A 7,537-nucleotide genomic window follows, 5' to 3' on the forward strand; every position below is an offset into this window, starting at 1 on the left:
GTGAGAAATGTCTACCAGTTTGCGCTGTTAAATGATGAAAGGAGTTGAGTGCTAAGTAAAGCTAACCAGCTAACGATGTGGCCAGCTACAATCTAGTTTAGTTTAAAGGAGGAGGCTTCTGGTACAAAGGTCAGTTGAATGAAGAGAGGCAGCACAGAAAGGGACAGGTAACTCAAACAAACACACACACACACACACACACACACACACACACACACACACACACACACACACACATTAACGTGGTATCAACAGCTGCCCTTCGTTTGATCTGACTGGACAACATTTGGCAGCATTTGAAAAACTGGTTTATAATGCCACAGTTCATCATGCCTGCCATCGTTCTATACAAAATATTTGCCATCTCCAAAATGAAAAGATGCTAAAAGCAAAGCAGGTCACAAAGCGTGCCTGATTTTACAGGACAGAACTGAAAAAGAAATTGGAGTGCCATGCTCGAGGTCAGTGAACCGACAGAACTTACCTTACCAGAGATGAAAAACAGAAACGGACAGATGTCCCAAAGGATGTCTCCTCAGGCCTGGGAGACAGAAGAGAAAGGAAAGCCTGCACAGGCAAAAGATGAGACAGCAGAAAGGAAGGTTGTTTAAAAGCAGACTGGCAGCATGTAGTTAATGATGCTCCTGCAGAAAGACACGCGTTACGCCCACTGCTGCTGCCCATTATATAGCTAGGAGGTTAGAAGTTGGCACATTTGGGGAAACGCAGTGAAATGCCACACGTACAGCCTGTTGGCCAAGTCTAATGAAAGAGCAAGGGAGGTCAAAGCCATCGACTCACGTTGCTAAAATAACCTGGCAAGGCCTTGTGAATGGAGGCAAGAGGACCGACCACAACAGGCATTGTGGAAGTGTAATGTCCTGCAAACTCTCATTGCAATTCAATTATGTAAAGACACATTGAAACAATGTCTTTTTACATCATTTTGCCCTCAACATTCAGTTGTTTATTCAGAAACTAAACTCGTGTGGACAGTGCCTCGTGTCTTTATTTTTATTTTTAAATGTATTGAAATCATTAGAAATGGGCGAGTACCAATACCGGCTACCGGCTTTATTTCAAGGTATTGAGTGTTTATTAAAGATGCCGATACCACCCACTGATATTTAAGACGAAAACATTTTTTGACAACGAATAATAACTACTTGCCAGTAGTTGGTGTTACAGTGAAGCTAACACATCCGTGAATCATGTGCGCAAAGAAAATATTTTGTTCACAATTACAGTATGTGTCAATATGTTCGTTGAAATTCTATGTATTAAAAATACTAGTGGTATCAGTGTAGTACTCAAGAGTCAACATTCGTACTGGTATCGGTTTGAAAAAAGTTATATGGACAATCACGAGGAATAATACCAATCAATGAACTGGCATTCAATTCATTCAACAATGCTTTAAGTGAATGTGAGGGACTTTTCTCATTCTTCCTTTTTTTTTTTTTTTAAGATATGTGACCTTGAAAGATTAATGTTCTTTCCACACGAAAAATAAACACTATGTGTCTGGATTGTCAGAATCATGGGAGTGAATGCAATGAAAGCCAACTAAAATGTGGGTTAGCAAAACAAAATTTGTGCTTTACAAACAAAGCGGTTACATGTCAAGAGTCATGAATGTGCAGCATTAATAATATTGTATAGGCGGCGACGCACACTGCCTCAGGTCTCAATAAATATCAATTACTTACAAGTCACTGCAACTTTGGTCCAGAGTAGAGCTTTGACCAAAGCAAAACATGTACGCACACAAAAGCGTAAAATTATTCATGACTGCCATTGTAAAAGAGCATCCAAGGAATGCAGTGCGGCCCACAGTCAAGTCTGTCAGCAACGAGGGGAGAAAATTAAATCTGGTCACAAGTATGATGTGTCTTGAAACGCTTGTATTTTTCATACCTTTTGATTTGGATCAGGTGGTATAGCAAGGGCCCGACCCATTAATTGCCTGATTATAACCCTTTAAACATTGGCAAAAATAACAGGCCAAGTGGTTGATGTTTGACAATTGTTTTTATCTTTTTGTACAGCAGTTGTACAAAAGTAACAAAGTAACACTGGGCTCATTATTTGTTACACCTAAGTCTATGCCATAACCTTGTGTTAGTGATGGTGAAATCAAGCCTCGTGAGGCATTGTACCACTTCAAACAAGTGTTTCAAAAAAAAATGTTCATTTCTCAAGTCAAGTCAAGTCAAGTCAACAGTATTTATAGAGCACTTTCAAACAGCCATCGCTGCATACAAAGTGCTGTACATGGAGCGATTTAACATATACAATAAACAGTAAGACGAATCAGTTCTCGAATCATCGCACGCACGCAAAACCGCCCACTGGTCACGTCAGGTGTATAATCACAAGCAGCGTGTGTTTTGACTTTTGGCAATGATTTGGAATTATCCCCCCCCCCCCCCCCTCCCAAAAAAATAGGACCAAATCTTTTCCCAACATAAAGTCTATAGGCCAAATAATGTATTTATTTGGCATGTACTGGTACATTTTTCCCACATGCTAACACAGTAAATGGGGATACAGTATTTTTTACCCCCTTCTCAGTGAGGTGTTGTTATTGGACCCGATTTCCTTGCAACACAAACAGCTTATCATTGGATACAATATGTGAAAGATTCCAACTTTTGATAAACCAACCTAATGCGTCTTATGTGACTTATCCAACCTGGTCCTGTCGCAGGTTCGAAGCCAAATATCTACCGTCCCGGTTGAAGGTTAAGAGCTCAACTGCTGTGCTGAACATCAGCCCTGCTGATAATGTTGTCACACCTTCTTTTGTAAGGATTGCCACGAGCGAACTGTGCGTATATTTGCACAGCGCCAGGTGACGTTCACTCTCCAGCTAAGAATAAGAAAACTTTTATTTGTCTCACAATGGAGAAATTCTCAACTAAATACATTAAATGGAATATCTACCAAACCATGGTTACATTTCTTTACATATTCACTTTATTTACAAGTCACCAGTCAGCGTGCAATGTTACAGTACTCATTCCACATTTTCTTTGTGGATTTTCTTCCGTCTTGTCGTATATGTCACACATGCCACAGTTGAATTAAATGGTGAGAAACTTGATAACTCTGATTACTCTATATTGGTCGATATTCTTTGAATCACCGTTGTATTCAATTTAATTCTTTGCACTTGCCTTGAAAAAAGTTTTACCATAGCATAGTTTGATTGGAACTTTTGCTGATGTTTGCTGATATCCATCCATCCATTTTGTAATCCGCTTATCGTCACAAGGGCCGGAGGCGTCCTGGAGCCTCTCCCAGCTGTTTTGGGGCAGTAGGTGGGGGACACCCTGAACTGACTGACAGCTAATGGCAGGCTGCTGACAATTGTTTCATTTTATTTACTACAATTTTGAAATAAAATTAATGGTATGCTCTACGTGTGTGTCCATAAAGCCTGGACACAGAGGTAAGAATACAACTTCAAACAGCATATCAATAGGAATACATCATTTTATGATACTAAATGAAATGAATAACAAAAATATTGATTTTGGTAAGTATTGTTTTAAATGAGAGCCAGTGCTGGTTCTGGCAGGGCCACCACAACTTGGCTCATTGTCAGGACACCCCCCAAAAAGGCTTTGTGTTAAATCATGAGATATGGTTACAGTTGACCCTGCTATTGGAGGGAATGGGGACCAGGCTAGAGCACGAAGAGCAAAAATCCACACGTACAGGTAATTGATCTCCATTAAAGCAAATTGGGTGACATTTTTATTTTACTTGATGCAATTTATATCATTTAAATTAATCTGTCTGTTTTTTTCCTGCCAAAAATCAGCATCAGCCTCAAAAAATCCTTGATTGGTCGTAGGCTCTTTGTACTGTACTTTACTGAGCAACATCAAACTCCACATAGGAATTGTCTCAAAAGATAAATGTTTTCAAATTATTGCCCCAGTCTGAGCCCTGACCTATATCCAGTTAAAAAAAACATTGAGGTAATGTGAAGAAGACTATTAAGAAGGCGAGGCCTTAATAATACGTACATAAAAAATAGTACGTAGAATTTATACAATGCGAATTAGGGAGCGATCACATATCGCCAAGTCAACTCAACTATATTTATAGAGCACTTTCAAACAGGCACACAATTAAGCCACAACATTATTTGAGAGTTTTGTGCCAAATCATGTTTGATAGATTGGAAGTTTTAATTAATTTTAACCGAGAAAATGTTAATATTACAGTACAGTACTGAATAATATAGTTGTTTGCTCTGACATCAGCCTGAGGCCCTGTGCCCCTCTGGCGGAAGGGGTGGGGGGGGGGGGGCATGTGACAGTTCAGTATTACAACTGAGGATAGAAATTAAACAAGGGCCAACAGATTGTGGCAAATGCAGCAGAGTCGACGAGAATGGGATAGCTCAATCCTGTTCTCCCAGCACATTTCATTCCATCACCACAACCGTGATTGGGCCAGGACCGCCTCTGCGCCATCTACATTCAGAGGGACGCTGGCTGAGGGTGGCTTGGCATAATCCGCTACATGTCACATGCAACACTGCCAAAGATTAACCCAGAATCTGATTGTACTGCTGTTCACCCAAGAAAACGCTTAGCACAAACACGTCTTGCTTTTTTTGTTTGTTTCTTTTTATGTGCTGTGAAAGTGTGACTTCTTTGGGAAGAGACTCAAAGATAAGACATGCTTGACGTGAGGGAATTAATATCAAGCATTGACATGTTTTAGTGTTCCACAGAATTCCACGGGCTTTGAAGCTGGGGGAGGATTCAATCCCCCCCCCCCCCCCCCCCCCTGGGCCCCACCCCCGTACAGATCCAGCTTTTATACCAGGGCTTCCCAATCTCCCCCACATAGATTCCAATCAGACTACAGACCACTGGTCAAAAAAGGCCAAGCTGATGAAATCTGTTGGTAGCAGATATTTAACAAGTGCTGGTGTCCTTGCTTTTGCACACTTGTCTGACATGACTGGCAATCGTTGCGTTCTCTCTTCCTGATATCACAGTCTATCTCGTTCATGTTTTGGGTACTCCAAATTTATGACATTGACTGAATGTTTTCCTGAGCAGAGTTTTAGAGGTCATGTAGTTAATAAACACACGCGCGCGCGCTCACTCACACACACACACACACACACACACACACAGAATTGAGGTTTTCTTTGTGCCACACTCGCTTAACCAGCAGTTACAGTGACTACCGCTGCATGTCATTGACATCCCATCGCCACGTCCTTTGTAATCTTCTAGTAAGAATTGGAGATACATTTGAAAATAAATCAACACAGCCCTGTAATCCTGCATCAGAAAATATAGTTTACCTAACACGACAAAACGTTGTTGATGGCCATCGTGCTTGTGACGATAACGTTCTTACAATAAAGATCAAGTGATTGAAGGGTTACTTTTCTCAGTTATACAGAAGCAGCAACAAATGAAAAACAAAAGAACCGCTAAGCGATACCTGGAGTGAAGTTCCACTTGTACAGTTCCAATTGGTTGGTCGGGAAAAAATACAAAATATGAAAATGTCACACTGCCCGCAGCAAATTCTATGTTGAAGTGCCAAGGGAAACTCGTGCTCGATTAAATATGCTACCTGCGTGATTATCGTGCATGTTGTCTTATATGATGCTCGATTAGTTTTTAAATTATATTTATATGTATATAATAAATTGGCAAATAACAGCGCATAACAAATTATATGCATCGTACGTCGGCTTAATATGTTACAATGGTGGTTACAGTGTCAAAGAGAAAAAAGACCAGTGACCAAATGACAAGATCACAGGAGTCTTCGTCGAACACGAGTCACCGTGCGCCATATGTCAGCATTTGATTCAGAGGGACCGTTTTCGTCGCTTCGGAAAACACGTTTTGTTTGTTGTGCTCCAAGACGGAAGGACAAGTATTACGTTGTCCCCTCTGCGCTTAGTCAACAGGTGAAGACGCTTACCTGTTTCTCTCCGAGCTGGAGGAACAAACCAAGAGGAAAATCCACCTGGGGTCGATCGGTCGCTTCCCTCCCAAGGCGACGCTTCAGCAGTCCGATGTTCGGTTCTTGTGTTTTCTTCACTTGTAAAACCTTCATGAAGTGTGACATGAACTGATCTGAAGTTTTACTCCACGATGACAGGACGTCGTCCACCTTCGGCCATGGTTACCTCTGCCCGAGCCGAATAAGTTCGTAAGCTCGGTGTATTCTCTTCGGTTGAAACACACAATACTGTTTCACCAAAACATGTGCGCCTACCTCTAAAGGTTTATAGAATGGGTTTTACTAGAAAGCGACGTGTCCTCCTTCCACGATCCTGACTGGTGTCTATAATCAGATGCTGCACCGCACAATATCCATTCATCCTATTACACTTTAACCCTTCACTGTCTCTGCAGCGCCGCCATGCTGCCTTCGAAGGCCGTCAGGAAAACAGCAACTTCGCTCTGAATGCCCCATCACTTATCACTGTACTTAGTCTTACCTCGTTCACTCCACAAGACATTTATCTCTCAGACTCTACAGTTTCAATGCCAGGTTTTTCAGAATTGGGGTGAAAAAAGTGGTCTGAAAATGGCTGGTGCTGAATGAGTGAATGTTTATTTGCATGCGACTACTGTATACTTAGGAGTTGACTTTTACCTGTCTATGCATTTTACGTAGCTTTACAGCCACCTGTTGGTTTCAAGGTGCAACTACAGAAAATGTTGCACAGCAAAAATGCAGGTCATTGTAGCGTGACACATTCCGTTTGATAGGTATTTAACGATCTATCACCGTTTCAAATTCATTAAGTCTTATGTAGGTCAACATTGAGGCATACACAATGCTGACAAGCTTTTGTTGGATGACTACAAAAATATGCAGTTGTACGAAAAAGTTTGAAAACCCTGAGTCCACGTTTGGAGGGTCCGGAACTCTCCAGACGCCCGACACAAAGATTTTGGACAGCAGTGGCGCTCAACGTCGTGTCCTGACCTGACATTCATTCGCGTTCATTCATTTTTTTCATAGTCAGGTCAACATGTGTTAGAACGTGGCAGAAATTTCTCTTAGTCTTCAGTCACCTGATTGTAATACTGTATGGTCCTGCAGTCACATTTCTAACTGTTAACGGGCATAAGACTCACGCATTTCTGTCAAGGTCAGGCCAACAAACCTTTATTTAATTTTTCACGCAAAAAAAAAAAAGTTTCGTGAGAAAACCAATGTTTTGGTCATTGTTAAAAAGGTGGGCTGTTGTTTCGGCGCTCTGACCTCTGATTGGACGTTTAAACGGTCAGTTACGCGGTTAGAGTCAGACGCGTGCCCAAACCCATATCCGACGTGCATACGGTTGTTGTTTCCCTGCTCCTGGGAGCCTCGTCGTGTTTGAGCGGCTAGTTTTGTTTTGTCTGTATAGTGTGTACTAGTGATGGGTCCAGCGACACCGATGCGTTGATGCATGCGCCGGGCTCACAGAGCAAACCACGTGTCGGTGCATGTGCCGCTTCATTACGTCACGTGATTGACACATGAACTGCAT

At 41.7% G+C, this 7,537-nt stretch overlaps 1 protein-coding gene across 4 annotated transcripts in view; it reads right to left on the reverse strand.

Moving 5' to 3' along the window:
- Window positions 1-6,362, reverse strand: part of pacsin3 (protein kinase C and casein kinase substrate in neurons 3) — a 29,952-nt gene extending 23,590 nt beyond the window's left edge. Inside the window, exons 1-2 of one of the 4 annotated variants that reach the window (XM_052063973.1) lie at window positions 5,974-6,361; window positions 490-567 (exon numbers count right to left, since the gene is read on the reverse strand). The gene's annotated coding sequence lies outside the window, so the exon portion shown is untranslated. Of the gene's footprint in view, window positions 1-484; window positions 568-5,973 lie in introns of all 4 variants that reach the window. The other 3 variants (XM_052063971.1, XM_052063974.1, XM_052063970.1) reach the window with 3 other exon arrangements.
- Window positions 6,363-7,537: the final 1,175 nt, after the last annotated feature.

This window comes from Hippocampus zosterae, chromosome 4 (assembly GCF_025434085.1).
Source record: "Hippocampus zosterae strain Florida chromosome 4, ASM2543408v3, whole genome shotgun sequence".
In the NCBI taxonomy this organism is placed as follows: Eukaryota; Metazoa; Chordata; class Actinopteri; order Syngnathiformes; family Syngnathidae; genus Hippocampus; species Hippocampus zosterae.